The sequence below is a fragment of the Suricata suricatta genome, chromosome 5, assembly GCF_006229205.1.
Source record: "Suricata suricatta isolate VVHF042 chromosome 5, meerkat_22Aug2017_6uvM2_HiC, whole genome shotgun sequence".
In the NCBI taxonomy this organism is placed as follows: Eukaryota; Metazoa; Chordata; class Mammalia; order Carnivora; family Herpestidae; genus Suricata; species Suricata suricatta.
Window position 1 is genome coordinate 82,052,605 of NC_043704.1, and position 27,399 is coordinate 82,080,003.

Consider the following 27,399-nt stretch of genomic DNA (forward strand, 5'->3'; position numbering starts at 1 on the left):
TGCATAAACCCTGAAGGAAGTGAACAAAAGTGGAATGTTCAGACCTCAGTGTCTGAGCCTGGAATGGTAAGCCATGAAGGTGGAAAGGCACACAAGAGTCAGATTCCTTCTAGGCTCCATAAAGGAATTTGGTGTTCATCCTGAAGTCAGTGGTAAGGATCATACCTCCGTTTTGGAAATGTCACTCAGCCTCAATGTGGAATGAGGTGTTGGGGGTGGTGGTTGGGAAACCTGGAGGCAAGGAGACCAGCTAGGAGACTGACAGGCCATGGTGCTCGATGAGAAGACAGAGCTCACTCAGATGGTTCCCGACCTGGACGTCATGGCTGGAGGTTGGGAGGGCGAGAAAAGGAGAAAGCCAAAGCTTGGACGGCTGAGGAGGAAAGTAAATGCAATCACTAAGAAAATGAAAATCAGGACCAGGGGCTGCAGAAGAGAGGAATTCTGATAGGAGAAATGCAGTCTGAGGTGTTGTTCTGGAAGTAGACGTGTGTATGAGCCTGGAGCTCCACCGTGGGTGTGGGGAGGGAGAAATCTGAATCAATAAATGATCCCTGAGCTCATCCAGGGAGAGGGTGAAGGGAAGTGGGCTTGGAACACAACTCTGGGAGACACCATATCTAACTGGGAAATCAAAGAGACACACTTGTAAAACAGACCAAGAAAGAACAGCCAGGGAGGGATGAGGAAGCCCATGAACGTGTAACACAGAAACCAGATACTGTTTGGGGATATTGTTCCCAAAAAGGGAGTCAACAACAAAACTTGTTTCTCATCCCCAGTTTCTTCTTCCTTTTCCTCCTCTCCCGGAGAATGAAGGCCTGCAGGATGCTGGGAGGGGACGCGCCCTTCCAAGACTCGTGGGACTGGTCCTGCATTGCCCCACAGTGTTGCCCAAGCTGTGCTTACAAAATGCAGGTGTCAGTATGGTCATGAAGAAGACTGGATGATGAAAGAATAAAAAGAAATGAATAGGCATCAAAGATTTTCCCCAAAATGATGCCCAGTCAAGGATTGTACCAATATCTTGGAGAGGTGAGTCTGAAAGTTAATTAGGGACAGCAGTGCGCACTGTTCCTTGATACTGTACATTACAGAGTTACTGCTTCCTTCATTAGCCCTGGTTACTGAGTGCCTACCATACAGCAGATGGAAACTGAAATCAAATTTCCTCTCTCCTCACTAGGCTGTGAGTGCAAAAAGGACCACAGCAAGGATAATGATCCATATTTCAAGGACCCTCTAACCTCTTAAAGCCTCACCCAGATATCCCTCTGAGCCCCTATAGATCTCTATCTCTTCCTCTCTACTATTCCTCTCTTTCCTTCTCTCATTATCTCCCCATCCATCTCCCTTTCCCCTCCCCACACCCCTTCTCTATCACCCTCCACTACCTACAGCTGGCTTCTGCCCGCAGGTACAGTGGGACCAGGGATCACCCCTCCCCCCGCCTCACTCCCTGTGGTGTCCTCAGTTATGAGGATGACGCCAGGATGGCCAAGGGCCAGGATGTGTTCTTCTCTACTTGGCAATTCTTTGAAGACAGAGCAGAGCCTCCTCAACCTGGAGAACATCTTCTCCCTGCCCTGTGCATCTAGCCCCATGGCCCTAGCAAAAACATTTCCTTCACTTCCCCTGGCAGCCCCTCTCTCCCAGGATGCAGTTCCTGAGCACTAGTGACCTGTGTGACAGCATCCTCCAGACTCAACCAGTCCTGGTATCCTATAACAGAATCTAGTGTGTTTTGAATTTTTTAAAATTTATTTGTTTTGGGTTTTTTTGTTTTGTTTTGTAGTTCTGATTATGTTCCCATGTACAAAAGAAAGAATACAAGCAATACACTTGCTTTTTGAATACCAAAATAAAAAGTTTGCCAAGGGCACAGGACTAGCCGGTAAACTGTGAGGAACACAAGAAGCCCAGTTCTGTCAGGATGTCCCCATCACTGCCACCCTCTTGTTAAAGGGCTTCTGATCTGAGACGGACTGGGGAGCCAGCACCCACAGCCCTGCATGCATTCCTCGTCCCTCCTCCCTCCTAGGGGACCGCAGCTCTGCCCAGGCTAGGGACTGGCAGCTGGCCCGCAGCCCGGGAAGGAGCTCCCCGCCCACACCCTCCGACCACACGCTCCGTTCTAGCCTGCAGCCTGGGAGAGGGCCCTGTGGATGTGGAGGACCCACCCATTCTGGGTCGCCTATGTCCTCACACGTCCCACATGGGTGACCCAGGTGAGGCCCCAGCGCAGCAGAGCGTCCCTCTCCCACGACGGCCGCCCAGCTGCAGGCGATGGCCGAGTGGCAGTCGGTACTCAAGGGTTCACACGCCTGAAATGAGGGAGATGGATGAATCACTGACTGATTGACTGATTGATTCACCCAGTCACCCACACATACCAAAAGTATTTCTAGCGCTTTGTAAGCACTTGAAAGGAATCAATGAACAAAGGGAAGATTTCTGTGCTGCAGACCTGGGATGGGAGGTAAGGTTGGATAGAAATGAGCAATGACCTTATAAGATCACGTATTAATATTTAATCCTAAATAACCTAAACGACCTCTTCCTACACACTATTAAAAGCAAAATTTCTTTGACAAATTGCTCTTTTCATTTAACAGTCAGTCCGTGGTAGGATGGTTGACATGCCAGATATGGTGACTGTCAGAAGAAATAACACACATCTGAAAGGCAAATGATAGATACACGAAGGTCCTAAATGGGAACAAGGTTTAATGCCCCCAACAATACTGCCCAGTATGTCCAAGAAATAGGGAAGCATGAGACAATGACAATAGCTCACTGTGTATTTAATTGAGAACAAAGGGGGTGGGGGGCAATTTGACACCAGGTGCGCATTTAAGCCCCGTTCCACACAAGGGCCACATTTACACACAGGATTTACAGGGAGGCAATACACACACGTACAGGCTTACCTGTAGGCACAGTTAAGTTCAGAAATTACTATCAACAGTCCTACCAAACTCAGTGCCCTCTTTTATAACATACTTTGCAACTAACTCACCTTTACAATTTTGAAATGAAATTCATAGATAATATAATCAACATATACACATAACTGTAAAAACTACGTATAAATATATAGATATATATAAAGAGAATATCCATTGGTATCTCCCCACCAAAGGCCCGCAGGAACACAGCTGTAGTTGAACAAGCTTCATTTATTGCTCACTGCAAGGAGGGAGAATATGTGCCTTTCATGTGGTAGAAAGGACTTTTAGGATTTAGGTTTGTGTTAGGTGACTTTAGGGAAGCAGAGTTTTGCTTTGGATTGGATTCTATCACTGGGCGTTTTAATAAATGTTACCAAGAAGGAGGGCAGACTAGAGTGAGGCTAAAACTATCATTGCAAAGGAGAAGCCAGGACCAGGAGATGTGAGTCACTTCTGTGCTTTGGACCATGTTCATATTTTGTCTGTGTTCAGACACCATTACAGAGAGCTCTTATTTTTATGTAGATCCACGAAGGTCCCAGAACGGCCTTGTCGAATTCTGGTGCTCTGTGAAATTGCTTATGGGCAACAGGAGAACCCAATAAATGTTCTTACAGGCTGGCTCCTGGGTATCAGAGACTGCTTTTCTCTTTCTCATATCCTAACTGAACCACAAAGGAGAGCTAGAAACAACTGATAATAAAATAATATACATTTCTATATATAAATTCTGTGGCACAACTATACTAGAATTCATAATAGAGTCAGGCGATTGGACCTCCTTATTTGAGCCAGTTTGGATTTAAAAGTAAAAATATTAGAAGTGTTTCCTTCCAGAGGCACCTGGGTGGCTTGTTAAGTGGCCACCTGTTATTTTGGCTCAAGTCATGATATCAGGCTGGTGAGATTGAGCTCTGCACTGAGTGTGGATTCTCTCTTTGCCCCTCCTCCTCTCCCACATGCACACACTCTCTCTCAAAATAAATAAATAAACATTTTTAAAAAGTGTTTTCTTGGGGCTGTTTTCTTGGGGCTTGGGTGGCTCAGTTGATTAAGCATTTGACTTCAGTTCAGGTCATGATCTTGCAGTTCATGGTTTGGGCCCCGCATAGGGCTCTGTGCTGACAGCCCTGAGCCTGGAGCCCGCTTCAGATTCTGTGTCTCCCTTTCTCTCTCCCCCTCCCCAACTTATGCTCTGTCTCTCTCTGTCTCTCAAAAATAAATAAATATTTTAAAAAACCATTTTAAGTGTCCTCTTACAATAAATACAGAAGAATGACAGTTCCGGTTAAAATCAGTATTAAAAATAGAATTAAGATAAATAATAACATGCCACACTCATTTATTTATGATAAGAGAAAGAAAGGATTAATCTTAATGGAAACAAATAACATGTCAAGTAAATTATAGGCTGTCAAAAATGAAAACAGAAGAACAATATTCTCACAACAGCAGTGACCTTATTTGTATGAGCAGCAATAAAAAAAAAATTCCTTCTGCATGACATGGAACAAGGTAGTGATGAAATAGCTCAGAGATCATATCTCCTGTCTTGATATTTCAATATTCATTCAAAGCCTTCCTTCTACTACTTCAAAAGACATTGATGGCCATAAACAATAAGCCCCAAGATAACACATACTTTAATATAATGGGATTCATTTCAGGTCTCTGACCAGCAGTGGTTCCCAAGCCTCAGTCTCAAACTCAGGTAGACTAAAACGATAACAACACTTACCCTACAAGGCGGGTGCTGTGAGAGAGAATGTTCGGGACGTGCACAGTTCACAATGCTCCCAAAGCTAGCTTTGGCATCGTTTCAGTCTATGCAAGCAAGCAGGTGCCTGCACACGTACGCACAGAGACAGAGAGAGAGGATGTGTACTTGTTTGAGTCTCTATGAGTACAAGGAAAATACCTGACTAAAAGTGCACAGTCGTGTTTGCAAGAGAATCCCAGGCAAGGCTACTGCAAGCTTTAGACAGTGAGGGCCAATACTGGGGGGTCATGGGGACTGGCTTGAACATAACTGAATTGGAACTTGCTCAGATGGACAGATGGATAGTTGCACATAACATGTATAACATGCTTTCATAAGTTTACCTGCGTGCCTTTCGGGGGAGAGGGAGATAGTACAGACCTTCTGGAAAATAGTTTCCTTGTTCATACAACAAAAATGCGACCTTAAATTTTACGTGGTTGAATTTTGTACCCCATTTATTTCACTGTGGCCTGGGGTTATTTTCTTTCAAGTGGTGGAGAATAGAGGCTGAACTGGAAAAGAATAAAGACATCTTAGAGAACTTAGGGCTTCAAAGGTGGAGCACTTAGCACTGTATCGGAGTAGCAGTGAGAATCGTAGAAAACGGCAGGAAATCCAAAGTCAGTAAAATTATACACAATTTTCACAAAATATTTTTCTTTGCATTGTGTTAAACATCTGGTGCTAATTTTTTTAAAGGCCTACACACCCATTGCCAACCAATTTAGCTGAGTTTCAATCTGTGGCACATGCAATGACATCGGTAAAGGGAATTGTTTCTATGGAATTATTTTTAAGGGTTTCGAACACTGTCAACACCTTTGTAGCCATTGTCAGTAACTTTGGAGATATATTTCCACTGTGGCCGTTTCCATTCCTTACCTTGTCCATGTGAGTAAGAGCCACCTCATCCCACCGGGGCTCACCTCCTCTAGAACGAAATGAGCTTGTCTGATCTCATTACACAGACGATCTTCAACAGCTTTCACCGTCTCATTGATTTTTCTTAGAACAGTATCATCAGAATTAGTGGAATAAAAAATCATGTCAACTGGACTTTTTCCTATTATTATTCTAATAACCTATTGTTCACTGACAACTTGAGTTTCTCCTACTGTGGGTTGCCTATTTTGCAAGCATTTATATTATTTTGAAAGAAAACAGCAACACTGTACCTTCTACTCAAAGATGTTTTTTGCCATTCAGTGAAAATTCTAGTTTTCCAACATTTTCTTTAAATCTCTGATGAATGAAAAATGGCCAGCGTAATAAATACATTTCTTTGTGAAATCATCACTTTACCTTGAAAGGTCGCTGGTTGCTTAAAAAGAACCACAGAGAGGCATCTGGGTGGCTCACTCAGGTAAGTGTCTGACTCTTAAAATATGAACATAAAGGTCATGATCTCACAGTCTGTGGATTCGAGCCCGGCAGCAGGCTCTGAGCTGTCAGCACAGAGCCCGCTTCAGATCCTCTGTCCCCTTCTCTATCTGCCCCTCCCCAACATGTGGTCTCTCTCTAAAATAAATAAAGAAACAACAATAACAAAAAGAACTGCAGAGATGGCATGCTGGCAACTGTCTACATGTAGGCAGATAAAAAACCAGATTTTCAATATTCAACTGAATGTTGCTGATTGTTTTCCTTTATATCTGACATTTTGTCTCACAGGCTAAATCAGCATATTATGATGTAAATGTAGATTTTCCATGAAGAGGACAGTTAACATGCAGCAGATTTGGTGACTCCAGTAATACAGGAGGGTCAGCTGTCAACGACTTTTCGAAATGGTGAACTCAGTAAAGTTTTAAATAGAACACAGTATAATCGTTCCTGATGTAGGCAGCTATTGCTTACTAGGAAATTTGGTACTTATTAAATCTTGCTAAAAAAAAAAAAAAAAAGCAAAAACAAAAACAGAAGACAAAAACAAATACTTTGTGTTCATCTGTAAAATGGAATTCGTTCTGGGCTCCAATATTTATAAGCAGATTTTTCATCTACATAATTCTAGGTTCTGTTAGAATCTCAAATTGATTCATTACCAACAGGCTTTTCACTTACATTTGAAAGTCCTTGGGGTGCCTGGATGGCTCATTCAGTTAAGTGTCTGACTCTTGGTTTCAGCTCAGGTCATGACGTCAAGGTTTGCGAGTTTGAGCTGAGTCAGGCTCAGAGTTGACAGTGTGAAGCCTGCTAAGAATTCTCTCTCTCTTTCTTTCTCGCTTTTGCTCTCACTCTCTACCCCTCCCCTGCTTACATGTTCCCTCTTTCTCTAAAAATAAATAAATAAACTTAAAAAAAAACGTCCTATGGGACACTGGAGAAGTCCTTTGTCATGCTAATCTGGCCCCATTAAATGCCAGCAGTAACCCTTCATTATGACCAAAAGCAAATAAATAAATAAATGAAAATTCAAATTTTCAAAATACCCCCGGGAGCCATATCGTTCTGCAGAGAGCCACTAATTTTTACTAAGATAAAAGCACACATCTGTGGTTTGCAATCTAAGTTACACATGATCTATATAAATATATAGTCATATAAACATAATCAGGGCTGTTCTAAGAGCTGTATGAGGCTCAGGCCCTTACTTTGGAGGCCCTAGCTTACGTATATCAAGCATATTAAAATGTATCCTTGGGGCGCCTGTGTGGCTCAGTCGGTTAAGCATCTGACTTTGGCTCAGGTCATGATCACATGGTTCGTGGGTTTGATCTCCACATCGGACTCTGTGCTGACAGCTCAGAGCCTGAAGCCTGCTTTAGATTCTGTGTCTCCTTCTCTCTCTGCCCCTCCCCCACTCATGCTCTGGGTCTCTCTGTCTCAATAATAAATAAAAACATAAAATTATTTTTAAATAAAAATAAATAAAATGTAGCCTCTAAGTAACAACTCTCTGAAGTAGGCATTGTTATTATATCTATTTTACAGATGAGGAACAGGCACAGAGAGGTTTGGTGACTTGCTCAAAACTACACAGCCAGTAAGTGCTAGAGCCAACATACAAAGCTAGGCGCTCTGATACCACATATCAAGGCATATATAGCTTTACAGTTTACATTTAAGAATAAGTTATCACTTGGCACAAAAACTGACACTCGGATCAATGGAACAGAATAGAGAAGCCAGAAATGGACCCACAAACATATGGCTAACTAATCTTTGACAAAGCAGGAAAGACTGTCCACTGGAATAAAGACAGTCTCTTCAGCAAGTAGTGCTGGGAAAACTGGACAGTGACATGCAGAAAAATGAACCTGGACCACTTTCTTCATACCATACACAAAAATAAACTCAAAATGGATGAAAGACATAAATGTAAGACAGGAAGCAATCAAAATCCTAGAGGAGAAAGCAGGCAAAAACCTCTTTGACCTTGGTCACAACATCTTATTCAACACGTCTCCAGAGGCAAGGGAAACAAAAGCAAAAATGAACTATTGGGACCTCATCAAAATAAAAAGCTTTTGCACAGCAAAGGAAACAATCAGCAAAACTAAAAGGCAACCAACAGATGGGAGAAGATATTTGCAAATGAGCTATGAGATAAAGGGTGAGTATCCAAAATCTATAAAGAACTTACCAAACTCAACACCCAAAAAAACAAATAATCCAGCAAAGAGATGGCCAAAAGAGTAAACATTTCTCTGAGGAAGACATCCAGATGGCCAACTGACACATGAAAAAATGCTCAACATCACTCACCATCAGAGAAATTCAAATCAAAACCACAATGAGATACCACCTCACACCCATCAGAATGGCTAAAATCAACAAGTCAGGCAACAACAGATGCTGGCGAGGATGTGGAGAAATGGGAATTCTCCTGCACTGCTGATGGGAATGCAAACTGGTGCAGCCACTCTGGGAAACAGTATGGAGGTTCCTCAAAAAATTAATAATGGAACTACCCTACAACCCAGAAACTGCACTACTAGGTATTTATCCAAGGGATACTTGTGCTGTTTCAAAGGGGCATATGCACCCCAATGTTTATAGCAGTGCTATCAACAATAGCCAAAGTATGGAAAGAGCCCAGATGTCCATTGATGGATGAATGGATAAAAAAGATGTAGTGTGTATATATATATATATAGTGTGTATACACACACACACACACACACACACACACACACACACACAATGGAGTATTACTTGGCAATCAAAAAGAATGAAATCTTGCCATTTGCAACTACATGAATGGAACTGGAGGGTATTATGCTAAGTGAAACTAGTCAGAAATAGAAATATCATATGACTTCATCCATATGAGGACTTTAAGATACAAAACAGATGAACATAAGGGAAAGGAAGTAAAAATAATATAAAAACAGGGAGGGGGACAAAACATAAGAGACTCTTAAATATGAAGAAAAAATATGGGGTTACTGGAGGGATTGTGGTGGAGGATGGGCTAAATGGGTAAAGTACATTAAGGAATTTACTCCTGAAATCATTGTTGCACTATGTGCTAACTTGGATGTAAATTATTAAAAAATTAATTTAAAAACTATAAAAAAAGAATAAGTTATCACTTATGAGTTATTTAGTTGCAGATAACTTAACCTTTGTCATTTTCAGTTGTGGAGTTTTGCTTTGTATTTTGAGCCAATCCATTAATTTGAAGTCTCAAACATTATTATAAGGCCCTTGAAAGGCCCCAGATGCTAAATACCAAACTGTACTGTCTAAAGCCTACAATAGTACCTTCCATGAAGTCAGGGGACCCATGCAGGTACTCAACTTCTCTTGTGTGTGTGTGTGTGTGTGTGTGTGTGTGTGTGTGTGTGTACCCATGCACTGAAAACAATGACAATGGCTAGCTTCTACAGCACTGTTACCCCTCCAACTGTCATCTCTAAGCTTCGCACCCATTCTGTAAGATAAGTGTTATCTCAATTTATAGATGAGCAGACTGGTGTCCACATGACTAACTTGCCCCATGTTACCCAGAAATGACAGAGCTGGTCCTTAGGACTCCAAAGCCTCTGCCCCTCCCCTGTCCCTGGTGAACTAGTTTGGTCCCTTGGGGCTTTCCTGTCTCATTGCCTAAAATCCCTTCCCCAGCAATGGAACCTCAGTAGGCTTCCAGTTGTACTGCCACCCAGTTCCCATCTGCAGGAGATCACAGCCACAGCTCTGTCATCCCAATTCCAGAACCCAGTTAAGCCCTCAGACTCTTGTTAGAGCACCGCCAACTGCAGTTCTGGATGGGGGAACTCCAGAGGACAATTTTCTGAACACCAGACCCTACCTGCTGCTCTTCTTTTCCTGGGCACTAAAATCACCCATCACTTTTCCTGACTATGTTCTCTTAAAGATCCCTTCCTCCACAACCCCAGAGACCATGACTGCACCAAGTTGCCCCTCTCCTGGCTACCTAGACCCTAGATGATACAAAGCTTAGGGTCAGGGTGGGGAAATGTTACCCACTGATTCCCCTCTCTTGAGACATGCAGACTCCATGGGCCCTTTACTTAGAGGGCTCAGAGAATGAGGTTGAAACAGCCAAAGTTTACTGGGCATGTGGTAAAGTAGAGAAAGCTCCAGAAATGGAGTGGAGACACAGGCAGAGAGAAGCAAACAAGAGAGACTTTGCTGAACCAGAGACAGGGAGCATGCGTGTGCACAGAAATGAAAAAAAATGGTCCCTACCCTTTAAGTCCCCAAACCTTCCTGAGGTCTCCCACCCTTCCAATGTTTAGGCTTCATGAGATCTGCCAGTACCCTTCCAATAAATTCCTTTCTTGCAACCTAGATTGCCTGCCTCATCTATTGAGGCTCACTACAGCCCCGGGTGCTGAAACCTGAAGAGGAGCTAAAAGGACCAACTCATTAGTTCCAGTGCCACCTCCCACCTCGCCTCCTTGGCAGACTATGGCACTAAAGGGAGTTTTCTGAGAGTCTGTCACCTATTGACCTCTGAGTTATTACCACTTACTTCACAGCCTTACCACCCACTGGATGGTACTTCTCAGTTCAGATGCTTATCCATTTACCTGAGAATTTGGGGCCCACACAGTGGAGCATCATACAGCCAATTAAGTGATAGTCACCAGATGATCTGGAAATATATGCACATATCTACACTGTGGAGAGTAGTTATGTAGATATGCTTGTAACCAGACATGTCTTCACAGGAAGCAGCCTAGTAAGCATCATGGCTGATTTTTGTTTCTTTTTTTGCTTAAACTTTGTTCTGGTTTTTACTGTTCACCACAACATGGATGAATCCCACAGAAACAAAGATAAAAGGAACCAGAAACTAAAGAGCAGATGCTATATATCTCCATAAATATATATGAAATTCAAAAACAAGGAACCAATCTATAAGGATAGGACTCAGGATAGTGGGAATTTCTATGATGACTGGGAAGGGAGTGAGGGGGACCTCTGGAGTGCTAGAGATGTTCTCTCTTGATCTGAGGGATGGTCACATGGGTCCATACATGTGTAAAAAATCTGTCAAACAGTACCCTTAAGATTAGTGCACTTAATTGCATGTAAATTATACCTCAATTACAAAGTGCAAAAACATGTATTATGGGTTTCTCCCTTCCCCTAGAGTATTCCCTGGTTGGGTATACTTCTTACCCTGCTGATCTGTCTTCCTGAATTCCTGGGTTCCTTTTCCCCGTTTCAGTGCCTAGAGATTTTCCTTTCCGCTTTGGAGCTGAGAGCTACCAAATGAATTGAGATACTCCTAACTAGAGACCAGCTTCTGTGTTCCATGTGCCAGTTCTCAAGTCATTCCCTCTCCACGTCTAGAGCCCTGTGATAATGGAGCTGGACTCTAAAATATTTCTCCCTTGCCAGCTGCCAAATGCTAAGCTTTCTCAGCAGTGGGTGCCGGAAGGAGGCTGGAGGAGGAGGGTGCCAGCCTTCCAGGTTCTGGTATTCTCCCCTGGGCAGCCTCCTGCAGTATGAAACTTCTGCAGCTCCTGTCCACCTACATGCATGACTTTTGTAGCATCTCTGCATGGCCAGCTCCACCCCACCCCAGCCCACACCCCTGGGAACTGTTTCTCAGTGAATCCTGCTTGCACTGCACCTCGGCAGACCTGACCTCATCCAGGGAGCCCTGGCTGCGCCTTTCCTCGATAAAGTCTGAGTTTCAGCCCTGCAGAGGGAGGCCCTCATGCAGATCTGCTCTGTCCCTGCTCTGGAGGTATGGACTACTCCCTATATCTGCTAGCCGTATGTTCATTTGAGTTTTCTACACCAATTACTACCCAACCTTCCTTTATCCCAATCCCCTGTTACAGTCACTAGTTTGTTACAGTGACCTTGCCCTGTTCAAGTTACTGTGTAGTTACCATCTTTTGATTGGGCTCTGACTGATTCATTTCTCCTGTGGGGTTTGGGGTGTGGGGTTGGCAAATAGTATTAGCAATTGTCTGAGTAGTAATGCACAGAGGGAAAAGGCTCTGCTAGTAAACTGCTGTGTGATTCTCATATCTTAGTCCGTTCAGGCTTCGATACCAAATACCTTAGACTAAGGGGCCTGAACACCAAACAACTATTTCTCACCATTGTGGAGGCTGGAAGTTGGAGATCAGAATGCCAGCAAGGTCAGGTCCTTGGTGAGTGCCCTCTTCCTAGTTTGCGGGTGGCATTCTCCTCACATGGCAGAGAAACACATCATCTCTCTGTGTCTCTTCCTATAAGGGCACTAATCCCATCCATGAGGTCCACCCTCCTGACTAATCACCCCTCAAAGGCCCCACCTCCGAATACCACCACTTTGGGGGTTAGGACTTCAACATACGAATTTTAGAGAAGAATGCAAACATTTAGTCTGTAACATTGGGAAGTCAATTTTCCTCTCTGGCCTCAGTTTCTCCTTGGGTGAAATGAGGATTGTGTCCACCAGCCTCTCCTAACTTCGAAGAGATGTTATGAGAATAAAGTAAAAGTACTATGAGCTCCTTGGTGAAAAAGTGCTACTAAAATTCCTGGAGCTATTATTTGTTGTCACTTTGCCCATAATAACAGCTCTACCTTAAACACCCACCAGCCCAGTATCACTGCCTACTGAAGTAGCTCATAAAATGGACTATCCTTTAAGTTGAGGCCTCTGCATTCACTACCACCTCTCCCACTACTGGAAGGGAGGAAAGAGATGGAGGAATGCCAGAGGGCCTGGAGGGGCTTTTGAAGGTGACAGGACCTCCGCGAGATTCAAGGCAAGGACAGATTTTAAGACCCACACCCTATCTACATTCTCAGACTAAGCTGATCGTAGGGGTTCACATAGCATCAAACTTGTGACACTGTTCCACAGTGCTGAAATATGCTTTTTGGTCATACCTCTGCTCTGCACAACTGCAGGGGTGCCATGCAGGTCATAGTTTTGCAAATTGCGTTCCCTGCTGTGGTGCAGTGTACAGCCTGTGCAGCCATACATAGTATGCCTGCTCAATTGAGTGAACCTGAGGCCCTAGACATAAATCCCCTATGAGCCATCTTCTCCAAGGTTCTGAAGGGCTAATTTATGAGAACTTGCGCCAAACCTCCAGCAGCCACAGAACAACCATACAGATTTCTACCTGATTGTCCATGGCACCCCCAAATGACAGCATACCTTCCCTGGTTTCCTTTCCTGCCTGTTGTTCTCCTACTAGTACCACCATCTTCAGGCTTGCAAAATTCGTTATCTATTCATTATTGATCAATGTATCACATACCCTTACTGCAGTACAGGAACCCATCTTATGGCAAAGGCAGTGTGACATGGACATAGGATTGTAGGATCTCCTTATCTTACTGTATTCTTCAGCACCCGAAACAAACAGCCTAAGACAACATTGGAATGGCCTTGCTTTTGGCACCAGTTTGAAGACATCACCCTGCGGGGTTGAGGCCATTGGGTGATACATAGTGTAGTTTCCTCATTAGCTGTTGGACATGGTTCCAGGAACCAAGGGATAGAAGTAAGATTGACCCCTCCCCCCATTCAGTCTCAGTAGCTTCCTGCACCTACAGCCTTGTGCTCTACTGTATTAAAATGTCTGGCTTCTGCAGTGCCTGGGTGGTTCAGTTTGTTAAGCATCCAACTCTTTTTTTATTTTTTTAAATGTTCTTTTGTTTATTTTTAAGAGGGAAAGAAACAGAGCATGAGTCAGGGAGGGTCAGAGAGAGAGGGAGACACAGAATCTGAAGCAGGCTCCAGGCTCTGGGCTGTCAGCACAGGGCCCTATGCGGGGCCTGGAACCCATGAACCATGAGATCATGACCTGAGCTGAAGTTAGGCACTTAAATGACTGAGCCACCCAGGCGCCCCAGCATCCAACTCTTGATTTTAGCTCAGGTCATGATCTCACGGCCAGGCCATGAGATGGAGCACCACTTAGGGCTCCACACAAGGCATGGAGCTTGCTTAAGATTCTCTCTCTCCCTCTCTCCTTCCTGCCCACTCTCTCCCTGGACCTTCTGGAATCCTGTGCCAGTGGACCAATAAGCAGATTACTGGTAGGGGTGACAATCAACTCTGATTGCCACAAAGAGCTAAAGTTGCTATCCATAGGAGCAGGAAGGACTATGATTGAAATTCAGAGGTTCTATGTTCCAGTAATGGTGAGCAGGCAATGACTACATCTGCTACCCAAACAAGGAGAAGGTTGCTAAGGCTCAGATCCCTTGAGGTAAAGGACTAAATCTCTCCACCAGGCAGCCAACCCACACCTATCAAAGTGCTGGCTGATGGACATGGAAATGTGTAATGGTGATGGGAGAAGGAGATGATAAATGCCAGTTTCAGCTATGGGACTGGCCGCACCAGTAGGGACCAGATCTTGTTCTACTAACATTCTTGTGTTATACGTCCTTGCAGTGAGTATAGCTAACAATCCTCTTGACTGGGGACTCTGTGCTGGACTGGACTTGTTGGAAGGCAAGATCAGATCTGAGTGATACAAGGAGCTCTCTTGTGCACCATTTCAAATCCTTTTGACCACATCTCTTACTCCAGCCACTGCTTTGACAATCAGTTTTGCACAGACCTCAACCAGTTCTTTTTCTGTGCAACCTGACAGTGCCTTGCCTTGGACCCAGTGCCACATACAACTAGTTCTATCCCCAGTGTTGTTGGCACTTATATGTGTGCAGCCCAAATACAGGGGGAATAAAGGCTTATACAGTCTATTCTTAGAGACTAGGGCTTAGATCAATGGGGGTAGAAGCGAAGGATAAATTCTTTCCTTTTCAACCCCAAGCAGACATTTCCAAGATGCATTTATGAGGCTTATCAGAAAGTGTTCTAGTTTGAGCATCAGTCACACATAGCAGCAGACAACACACAAACATATCCTCCTTTCCTGTTTCATTTTATCATTCTTCACTCTTGCTCTTTGAGATCATATTCCCCCCCCAAAAAAAATGCCCACATGAAAGCCTTTGTCTCAGTCTCTACTCTGTATGTGGGGAGGGGGAGGTGGCCACCGAGATAAGATGCATGACCACACCTAATAAGTGCAAAGGAGACCGCACCAATGATGTCACTGGGCAGGCAGTCATGTGCGCAGTTCTGTGACTATGGAAGGAGGGAATGAGTTTTGGCTAACAGTCTCAGCAGGGAAGTTAATGGAAACATTTGACAGGTGCTCCATCCAAAGAGATAAAAATAATAAAACTTTCAACACTTAAAGGAATAGGTAGTAAAACTTCCCTTGTCCTAAGAGCAGAGGGCATTTCCTTGGCCATGACAGCACAGTGGAGAGAGATGAAGGGAATTCTGAGAGTCAGATGGCTGGAACGTGACAACACTTAGTGGACAGGAAGGAAAGGAAGAAAAGATGAGAGGCTTGGGTAAGGGTGGGGGGTGATGGGCAAAACAAGAGGGTAAGGTTTCTACCACAAACCAATCATGGCTATAGGTAAAGTATAAATTTGGACATAAATACCATCAATATGAGAAGCCCAGCTTGCCTCCCTTCCCTGTCAAACACTTTCCTTTCTTGACTCTAGGTCTCTGCTTTCTTTTTTGTCTCAGAAGAAGCTGTTTCTTCTTACTTAGGTTCATCCCTCCCTGTGTCTCTCGCACTCTCACCTTCCAGACTTGCTTCAAATATCCCCTCTCCTTCCTCTCTTCATTTTCATGGATTCTTCCTCCTTGTCTGGATTTCCCTCATTCTCTTTGCTTTTCTCTTTCCCCCAAACTGCCAGAAAACAGTCCATTTGCCTTTTCTTCACATCCTTACCACCCACCCTTAATTCATCCCCACCTAGCAGCTGCCCCTGTTTCCAACGGAGACTGTTCCAAGATCAGCAAAAATGCCCAGTTGTTGGCATAAGGGCTTCCTGTTTGTCCCAATCCAAATGGACTGTCTGCACTACCTGTCACTCTTGACCACTCCCATACTCTGAAAACTCACTTCTTCCTGTGTCTTCCTGACCCTTCCTCCTGTAAATACAGGTCCTCTCAAACTCCAACCTTCTTGCTGTACATATTCTCTCAAGACAATCTTGTCTACTCACATTGCTTCAACTTTTCTTTTTATTAAGATATTCCCCAGATAGCCATCTCTACTATCATATTTCAGACCCACATTCCCAATAGCTATCTGGGCACTTTCGCACAGAAAGCCAACAAATATTTCAAACTCAAGTAGTTCTTGCCAGAGAATGACTATTTTTTTGCTATATGGAGTTGTGAATTATACATATTTATTTGTACTATAATGATAAGAAAAACAAAGATCAACACACACACACACACACACACACACACACACACACACACACCTTGAGATTCTGAGCAAGAGTGGGCAAGCAACACTCTGGATTCCTAGTACCTGATTCTGGTTTTGTTCTCCACCCTTCTTCCATCACGTATTTCTTTACCATTCTGTAGATTTGCACTTGCCAATAACCAAAGGCACAGTGTCAGTCATGCATCCCAGTTTCTGCCCTCATCTTCTATCTTACTCCCTCATTATTCAAATTGCAGCAAGTGCTTTGCCTCACAAGGACTTCAGATCCATTGATCCTACCACCTTTCCTATCCCTTGATCCCCAGATGGCTCCTCTTCCCTCCTTGCCAAATTTAAATTCCTCATCCAATTATTATAATTGCTCTCCTTCTCACAATATTAATTCCTTTGCTCCTCTTTCACTTCATGGCACACTCTCAGAAAAACTACAAATCAGATTAAATCCAGCCCTCCATCTCCTCCACACCTACCCTCATACACCTGAATGTGGCTGGAGAAAGACACAAAACTTCTGCTTTCACTCTAAATTTGTGACCATAAACCTCAATCACATCTCTACTGTAAGCAGGCAATCATCCTATACATCCTAACCCTTTCACATTCCTCTAGTCCTAAATGACAATTTTCCACCTATTTTCTCCTCAGATCCCTAACATCTTATTCATCTTCATTCTCACTTGTAATCTTGCTTCCTACTTCACTGAGGGAATTAAATCTGTCAAGAGAGACACATCATCCCACTGCTGCATCGGTGCCAGCATATTCTGTATTATCTCCTTTGACTATGGATAAAAAGCATCAGTGGTCCTGTCTAAAGCTAACCTCTCTTACTCAAGGACCTCTCCCAGTAATTCTACCCTCTTTCACTCTCTCACACGTCATCAGATTGTCTCTCTCTACTGAGTCCTTCCCACAAGCATATAACCATACTATTATTTTTCCCATCTTCAAAGGATAACTGCTTTTTGACCCTTCCTTCTCCTCCAACTACCACCTCATTGCTCTGCTCCCCTTCATAGAAAAGCCACTTGAGAAGTGCCTGTGTGGCTCAGTTAGTTGAATGTCAGACTCTTGATTTCAGCTTAGGTCATGATCCCAGGGTTACAGGACTGATCCCCACGTTGGGCTCTCCACTGAGTGTGGAGCCTGCTTAAGATTCTCTCTCTTTCTCCCTCTGCCTCTCTCCTCTGCTCACTCTCTCTCTAAAAATAAAAATAAATTAAAATTAAAATCAAAATTTAAAAAGCGGCAAGCCACTTGAAGAATTACTTGTTCTTACTGTCTCCAATCTTTCTCCAGTTTTGTATTGAAGCCACTGCAGTCAGGCTTTTCGCCCCCAGCACACTACTAAAATGTCTCTGCACAAGGTCGCCAGTGACTTCCATGTTGCAAAATCCTCAGTCCTCACTTTGCTTAACCTACCAAGAGCATCTGGCACAGTTGGATCACCCCTTCCTCCTGAAAATACTCTCTACCAAAACACCACATTGAAGAGTTTCCCATTCCTTACTTACTGTTCCGTCTCAGCCTCCTTCCTGGTTCTTCATCTTCCTCTTCACTTTGGAGCACCCCAGGGTACTTCCTCCTTTCTTTGTCTATGCTAACTCTTTTGGCAATTTCATCCAGTGTCCTGATTGTGTTGTGATGTAAATATGCTAAAAATTCCCAAACATAGGGGCGCCAGGGTGACTCAGTCAGTTAAGCCTCCGACTTCGGCTCAGGTCAGATCTCACGGTCGTGGGTTTGAGCCCCGCGTCAGGCTCTGTGCAGACAGCTAACTCGGAGCCTGGAGCCTGCTTTCAGTTCTATGTCTCCTTCTCTCTCTGCCCCTCTCCCTCTCATGCTCTGTCTCTCTCTGTAGCAAAAATAAATAAAACATTTTTTAAAAAATTAAAAAAAAAGAAAATTCCCAAATGTATATCTCTATTCTTGAAGTCTTCCTTGAATTCCAAATGTGTATACTCAACTGTCCAAAAGATAATCCCCCACATCTGCTCAACCTGCTGTCTTCATGTAACAGCAATTCTATTTTTCCGCTGCTCGTGCCTAAAACCTTGGGCCTTGAAGCTTCTTTTTCTTCTACATGCAAATCCAATCCATTGGAATACACTGCTTTCGCTCTACATTTAGAATATGTTCAGAAGGGCACCTGCATGGTTCAGTTGGTTAAGATTCCAACTCTTGATTTTGACTCAAGTCATGATCTCACAGCAAATTTAAGCCCTATATCAGGCTCTGAGCTGACAGCACAGAGCTTGCTTGGGATTCTCTCTCTCTCTCTCTCTCTCTCTCTCTCTCTCTCTCTCTCTTTCTCTCTCTCTTCCTCTCTCTCTCTCTCTCTCTCTCTCTCTCTCTATCTCTCTGCCCCTTCCCCACTGGTACTTTCACTCTCTCTCAAAATAAATAAATATCTCAAAAAAGACTATGTTCAGAATCTCATCCCCAAAACTAGTACTGCCCTGATATAAACCACTATCATTTCTTACCTAGATTAATATATTAACCCCCTAACTTGTCTTTCTGCTTTCATCCTTGTCCCCCCACCATATCAGCCAAAACACAAATCAAATCAAATAACCCCTCTGCTCAAAATCTTCTAGTGGTTCCTCAAATCACTCTGAGTAAAAACCAAAATCAGAACATTAAGGAGAATAGCTACCATGGCCTCCATGGTGAAACCTCAGCTGTGGGGAGGTATCTGTGACTTCATATTGTTGGAGCACTTGCTCTGTTCCTAGGCTTTCAGTGCTCTTCAAGTTTACTATGGCTGAACCAAGAAAGTAGGCATACACAGATTTCCACAGGCATTATAATTCCATGAAAGATTTTGAGGAGATGAGAAAGACTGATACTGTTCAGAGCATGACGGGATTTGGAATATAAAGCATTTCTTTGGATTGAGTACTATGAAAGTTTGTCACTGACCTATATTCCTAGACTGTATCACATGAATATGTGGGCTAAGGAATAGTTTACCTTGATAAATACACAATTAACACAAACAATGAAAACCAAAGTTATTTTGGTGGCTTACCAGGCTCTTCGTCCTCTAGTCCCATCTCCTGCTACTCTCCACTCTCATTCACTTTGTTTCATCCACTTTGGCCTCTTTGCTGTTTCTCAAACACCCCAGACTTGCTCCTTCCTCATAGCTTTTGCATAGGAATGTCTTCTCCAGATGACCTCATGGCTCACTTTCTCATCTCCTTCAAGTGTTGGCTCTAAAGTCACCATCTCAGTGAGGCCTTCTCTGACCACTCTATTTAAAGTTGCAACCCCTTCCCAACGTTTCTGGTCTCCGCTACCATCCTCTGTTTTTCAAATTTACCAGCTTCTAACATAGTATGTGATTTATGTGTTATGTTTATTATCTGTTACTCCCACTAGAATATAAACCCCATGAGAGTATGGATTTGTTTTCTTTGTTGATGCATTCTTAGTGCCTAAAATGGGGCCTGGAACATAGTAGACTGAAGTTAATATTTATTCAATGAATGAATAGAGTGGATGGGACATGCACATTTTTTGGTCTCAGGATGTTTCAATCAATTGGGGTGCTACCATAAGGGAGTTGTGTGCTTGAAGTGTTTCCAGAAAACAGGGCCACCCAGAAACCCACTAGGGAGTATGTATTTCTTTATAACAACCACTGCCAACATATTACCACTTATAAAGTATCACCTATGTTGGTTTTATCCTCAAAACCTTGTGAGGTATGTATTATTCTTATCATATCTTACAGATGGTAAAACTAAGGTGTAGAGATGTTAAGTAATTTCTGAAAGGTGACATAATTAATAAATGGCAGAATTGGGATTCAAACACTGATTATTTTCATTGCACATCCTATACTCATATTCTTTCCCTACACTGCCCAAATTTTAGCAATGAGAGAAATAATTTTCTACTATTTGGATGAGAAGGAAGGAAGGCTGAAGTAAACAAAAGTGGAGAAGCCCCAGGAATATGGTGCATGCCCAAGAGCCCACATGAACACTCAGGAGCTGAGCCCTAGATACTCTATGATAAGAGAAGTGGGCAAGAATTTTAGTTTCATGTAAAGAAGATGTGACTTTATATTCATCTAGAGAGCATCCTTCAGATGTGCCCAAGAGCCAGATAGAGATAGGTCAGGGGCAAGGTAAGTCAAAGCCAGAGAGACCACTAGCATAATTGAATGCAAGTCCATCTTCCCAATGTGCAGCAAAGCCAATCACTGAGACATCAAGTTTGCAGCAAGGAAAGGGTTTATTTGAGAGACAGCCAAATGAGGAGACAGGAAGACAAGCCTCAAATCTGCCTCGCCAAAGGGGGAGAGAACAAGTTTTTTTTTATAATCATAGTGGTTGAGATTATATATATATTGATTTAAAAAAAGGCAGGGAAACTTATGACTATTCATGAGTAAAGATGGAGCATGTGCGTTAAGCAAATATATCCTATATTCACTTTGGGGTGAAGACTTAACACCAGAACAAGGCAAAATTCAGTCCTTGATGTCAGAAGGTTATCTTAGGACAAGGAGAAGGGGCGATGGGCATGCTCTGAGAGTCAGGATAAACTGGGTCGGGTCTGGGGCTTATCTTGGGTAAGAAATGCAGGGTTTTGCGTGTTCCTGGGCTGGAACCATATCAGTTGACCTTGAGTCTAGCAAATGTGTTTATTAGTGGGGGTCTAAAAAGACAATAGTTGATTAGTGAGAAAAGTTCTCTGAAAAACAAACATTAAATGTTCTGCTAGTTTCAACCTCATTAGCCCTCTGGAGCATTGTTCTGATAGGTCAGTGGGGAAAGGAATGTTTGAGTCAGATGATGTACCAAGAACTTCACGTTTACTATTGCATTGAAGACCCACAACCAATGAGGCACAGTAGGGCACTGTTACCCCATTTGGGCTCAGAGAGAAAGAAAAAAAAATGACCTGCCAAGGTCACACAATGGTCTCTACCAATCATGTATTATCTATGACAGCAGTGCACACTGGCCTGGCACCCAAAGGAAGGATTTGTAGGACCACATCAGGTGTGTTTTCCTCAATCAAGACTCCAGATTCCAGGGTGCTGGGAGACTCTGGACCAACATGGAACTGGCACGTAATCAGCGTGCACCAAGCAACTGGAGAACACTGACATCGGTTTCAAAGAAAGGCCTGAGATACAAGTTCTTTCAGCTCAAAAGAGGGATTCAAGAGGGCTTACTCCCCTGGCCTAACATCTAAGCCAAACACTGTAAGGGAAGAACTTAGCTCAGCCAAGACTTAACTGCAGGAGGACAGGGCTCTGTGCTGGGATCCCAGCCATACCTTTGCCTCGGTGTTTTCTCAGTGTGCTTGGACCTCCTTTTCTCAATAACTCTGTAAGCTCATGGGCTTACATGCTGGGGCTTGAACAAGTAGTCCATGAGGAAAGGGAAGAATCCAGAACCACACACACAGGGGAGCACTGACCTGGTTCTGTGGGCTTGAGGGTACAGAGAGCTCAGGCTTGGTTTTATATCAGAGCAAGTCCAATCTAGTGATGAAGGGACTAGTAAAATCAAATATGGTAGTTTTCAGGATGGGGTAAAAAGTAACTTTAAGTTTGCACTCAAATATCTAATGACAGGGAAGAGGTGCTCAATGTAATGCATAACTACATTTTTTTTAAGTTAAAGACATTTTTCCACAGTGCATAGAATATGAAACTTCAGGGGCAGCTGGGTGGCTCAGTCAGATAAGCATCTGACTTGGGCTCAGGTCATGATCTCACGGTTCATGCGTTCGAGCCCCACATTGGGCTCTGTGCTCACAGCCCAGGGCCTAGAGCCTGCTTCTGATTCTGTGTCTCCCTCTCTCTCTGCCCCTCCCCTGTTCATGCCCTGTCTCTGTCTCTCAAAAATAAGTAAACATTAAAAAAAAAAGAATGTGAAACTCCAAACACAGGGACAGCTGGAGGGTCTTCAATGCCCACCACCACAGGTTCTGCTGTGAACTATAAGCTCCTTCAGTTCTCAGGCACAATCATACCAGACTGTCCTCTGGCCCAGGAGTGATGGTCAGGACCACATCCACCTTCTGATGGTTTGTATAACCGGAGAACCACCATCTTCTTCCTCTTTCTAATGGGGCTACTTTTCTTGTAAACACTTAAAACTCTAAAAGCAGAGATTTCAAATTCCTAATTGAAGATGGCAGATTAAATATCTCTGTTTATTTCCATTCCCTCCCACATCCTCAATAGAATTAAAGTGAAGGCTTAAAAAGCTGATAAATCTACAGCCAACCACAAGAGAATGAGATGGTCCATCAACAGATGTGAGATTCCAACAAAATTCCGGAAGATGGAAAACAGAAGGAGTTGACAAGTCAGGCAGCAGTGTGAAGAAAGCTACAGACTAGAATACTGGCATAGAGGAAGCAAAACAGACAGACAGAAAAGAGTTGTTTAGCCCTACAGAATGTCAGACAAGAACAGTTCTCTCAGAAACCAGGTACAATAGTACAGTGGAGGACAAGGATGATATGTGGCTAATTGAAAGTCTATGTAGAATATAAATGATCCCCACACTCTTCCCTTCCTCCAGTTCCCATGTGGCTAAAACCAGACATCTGTCCTTTAGGGAAAAGAATAGAAGTTCCTTCCCCAGAGAAATGAGTGGGCCCATAGACAGTCATTGCACATTAGGTCATTAGAGGACCCCTCGGCAGCATGGCCACCTCTTGCACAATCACCCCTAAGCAAAACCCATCCTTCCAAAACACAGGGCTCCTCATAACCTTTTTGGTGGCTACCCTCTTAAATATGAGCAATCAAGCATCACTAGAAACTTGAGGAACTCTTCCAAAATGAGTAAAACCAAGATTTTTTTTTTAATGACTCTGAGTCCCATGGGATAATGATAGTTTCCTATATCCAAATATCTTCACACAACCTCCAGAATCCATACAAATTAACAAGGAGAACAATCCCAATCACAGATAGCCCTTATCTCTGCCATGAGTACAAAGCAGAGATTCTACAAACTTTAATTTACATGGAAGAGGGAAAACTACCCACATGCTATCAGTTAAGCTGGCTCTAGAGTGCACTCCAGAGCAGCAAGTCAGGTGAGGACTAGACAGGAGAAGGAAGGGTGTGGTGGGGTCCCCGGGGTGGAAGGACATGATTCAAAGTCACCACTTCCAGAAGGGGAGGGTTTCATCTTATGCAGAGAAATACTGAAAACAGGTCTGTGTTCTGTGTTCTGCAGAGAAATACTGAGAACATGCAGGTCAGAGTACATGCTACTGAGGAATTTTGCAGAGGCTCAAAGGTGCCCAGAACCAGAAGAAACGGTCTGGACAAGGTCTACTTCCAGGGAGAAGAGGCAGCTTAGGAGGAGAGGCATTGCTTGGAGACTGGGAAGTAAAGAAAAGAAAGGAGGAAATGGTGGAAAGTAAGAGTTTTACAGAATCAGGAGACACACCAACCTCTCCCTCACAAATCACAATCTGTTAAGGAAATCTCATTTCACTTATCAATACAAGAGGGCACTCTGGAAATAAGTGTCTTAGTTAGCCATCCAAGCCCTTCACCTTGTTATTGACAGGCCAATAGACAAGTGTTAAATAGACAAGTGACAGGTAGCTTCTATACCAAGACAATATGAGAAAAAAAGGAAAAATAAGAGCCTTGTATATTCAGCTGATGAATTTACCCCTCCAAAACAACAAAGAACAGATGAAAATCATCACACAATATCCAGCACAAATTAAATATTATTAAATAGGCATTTGAGATATAAAAGAACACCAAAATTCAAAGATTCAGGATAGGAACAGACAAAAAACAGGACGTAAAAGGAGTTAATCAAACTCAGAAGAGAAATAGAAGAAAAATTAAAGAGCAATAGATACAAATAGCATATCCATATGTTGCACACCTAAAACTAATATGTCAATTGTGCCTCAATATTTTTTTAATTTTTAGTTAAATTATTTCAGAAGTACAGATTAAATCATGATGCCCAAAGGAGAATAGGTTCAGCTTCAACTGAAAGAGTAAGGGATACAGCTGAGAGAACAAAACCAAAGAGGTATAAATGATCAGAGAGAGGGTGATAGCTGTAGAGAATAAGCAAAAAAAGATCCATATACATATAATTGGAGTTACTGAAAAGCAAAACAAAGCCATGGAATGGAACTAACATTTAAAACTATAATCCAGTTGGGGCACCTGGGTGGCTCAGTTGGTTAAGTGGCTGACTCTTGATTTCAGCTCAGGTCATGATCTTACAGTTTGAGGGTTTGAGCCCTGCATCAAGCTCTGTGCCATCAGCTTGGGATTCTCTCTCTCTCTCTCTCTCTCTCAAAAATAAATAAATAAACATTTTTTAAAGATAAAACTATAATCCAATAATGGGTATAGTAATGATTACATGACTGTATATTATTTTATCAAAATTCTTCATATTATATACTTAAGACTGGTGAGTTTCATTTTATGTAAATTATGCCACCATAAAGTTAGTTTAAAATTAAATATAAAGTGTTCAATTCAAAAATTATAACCTCAGAAAACTTTCAGAAAATAAAAGTAGCCTAAGTGTACATGTTGAATACACCTATGTATATAGGAAAATTGACCAGAATGGTCAACTCAGATATATGAGAGCAAAACCATTTAGGAAAGAACACATAACTGTTAATTGAATAGAAGGAAAAAGGAATTATAGAAAATATTTTATTAATCTAAAAGAAACAAGGAAGAAAAAAGGGAACAAAACCCAAAATAAAAATAGAAGGTAGGTATAAGCCCAGTTCTATCTGTAATAATATTAAATGTAAATGGACTAAATAGTAAAAGACTAAAATTGTCAAACTGTGTTTTTTTTTTTTTTTTCTATTTCAAACTGTGTTTTAAAAACGCTGCTTGGGGCAACTGGGTGACTCAGTCGGTTAAGTGTCCAGCTTTAGCTCAGGTCATGATCTCAGAGTTCATGGGTTCAAGCCCCGCGTCAGGCTCTGTGCTGACAGCTAGCTCAGAGCCTGGAGCCTGCTTCAGATTCTGTATCTCCCTGTCTCTCTGACTCTCCCCTGCTTGCACTGTCTCTCTCTATCTCTCAAAAATAAATAAAAAAGCATTAAATTAAAAAAAAAACGCTGCTTATGGGAACCAAGACACATTTACATCCATCATCATGCAAGTGCAAGATCCAGGGGTACACAGATTACTAAAAGATTCCAGAGGTATAAATAAATTAGCATGTCGCCTACAAAGGACCAAGAGTCAAGTAAGGTTCTGAACATTTTTACCAGGGAGCTTGAAGCTGGGCACCCCGGAAGAGTGTACTGGTAAAGGGAGGCCTTGGCAGCTCCAGGCCGGGCTGACACAGGGAAGGCCCTTACACTGTGCCCAACACCACAGGTGCCAGCACGTCTTTCTTTTTCACAAGAAAGTAACAACAGGAATACCAACTTATTTACCAATAAAATTTTTTTAACATTTATTTATTTTCAGAGACAAAGCCCAAGGAAGGGAAGGAGGAGAGAGAGAGAGAGAGACACAGAATCTGAAGCAGACTCCAGGCTCTGAGCTGTCAGCACAGAACCCAACTCAGGGCTCAAACTCACCAAACTGTGAGATCATGACCTGAGCTGAAGTCGGATGCTTACCCAACTGAACCATGCAGGTGTACCCCCCTCTTTGTATCCCCTCTCTTTTTTCTTTTTTTTCAATGCTTATTTATTTTGAGAAAGAGAGAGAGAGCACGGGTGTGAGCATGGGTAGAGGAGGAGGAGAGAGAGGATCCCAAGCAGACCTCGTGCTCTCAGTGCAGAGCCAATGTGGAGCTCAAACTCACAAAACCTGAATTGTGAGATTATAACCTGAGCTGAAACCAAGAGTCAGATGCTTAACTGACTGAACCACTCAGATACCCTACATTCCCTCTCTTCTTTATTTCTCAAGTCCTGCAGAGAATAGACAAATTTCTATCAAATAAACTGTAGCCAGTCTCTTCCTCTATCGCATCATTTCCTTCCCTCCCATTTTCTGCCCCCTTCTTTCTCTGTTCTCATGTGTAGCCCAGATATGCTGGTTGGACTTCAGTGTGCTGGGTCAGGGGTTATCAAATGAACAAAGAGCAGTCCTGGGGTCCAGGGGCTCACCGCTGTGAGGAGAAAGACCATGTATAGGGACAGGGCCCTGCTGGGAGCTTGCCAGTCTTCCTCTCCAAATTACAGCACAGAATCCAGGTGTACATACACATCATCTCTATCTCTAAACTTAAGTTAAACATGAATTAAATTTTCTAGTTTAACCATTTAGCTAGTTTTTACTTATGTAATCTTCTAAAGGGTCAGTGGCTCCTGAAGGAATAAAAATGTCCTCTTTACTATAATCCAGGTAGAATCTATATGTTCCCTCCAGCTGCTGTACCCTCGCCCCTGTGAGTTGTTCCTTGAGAGGGGAGGCCAGGGCTACAGGCAAGGCCTCACCTGCAGAGCTGGGCCTGAGGATAACCGTGGGGAGTGGTCCAGGGAGCTGGGGTGTGGGGCTCTTCACCAATAGTTGCCAGAGAAGCAGCTCCTCCTCGTGGCCATAAAGGGAAGCTGTAGTGCTCTCTGCCAAGGAAATGCCAACAAGGGAGTGTAAGGTTTTCCACACACACCCTCCTCCCCAGCCGACTCTGGACACCCTTTTCAGAGTCTGGCCTCTGGAAAAGGCACAGACCACCTGGAGTCTCTGTGTATACAATCTCGCCGGTCTTGGGTGGAACTTGACAGTGTGCTGGACTCTCCTTGGCTGTGCCAGACCAGAGCACCCTGCTGCACCTGCTCTGTGACGCTGCTTCCTGCCCAGCCCCTCTGAGCATCAGAGCCTGGGTAATGAAGCTTAAGCTTCAGCACCCATCCCTTGCACAGGCCCCTCTTAAGGCCAGGGCACAGGCCTTAGCAAAATGTTCATAAGAGCATATGTTTGTGCAAAATCTGTAATAGACAAAGGGGGTTTTTT

General features: G+C 43.2%; 1 pseudogene; it reads left to right on the forward strand.

The window, feature by feature from the left end:
- Window positions 1–268: 268 nt before the first annotated feature.
- Window positions 269–27,399, forward strand: part of LOC115291187 — a 40,463-nt pseudogene continuing 13,332 nt past the window's right edge.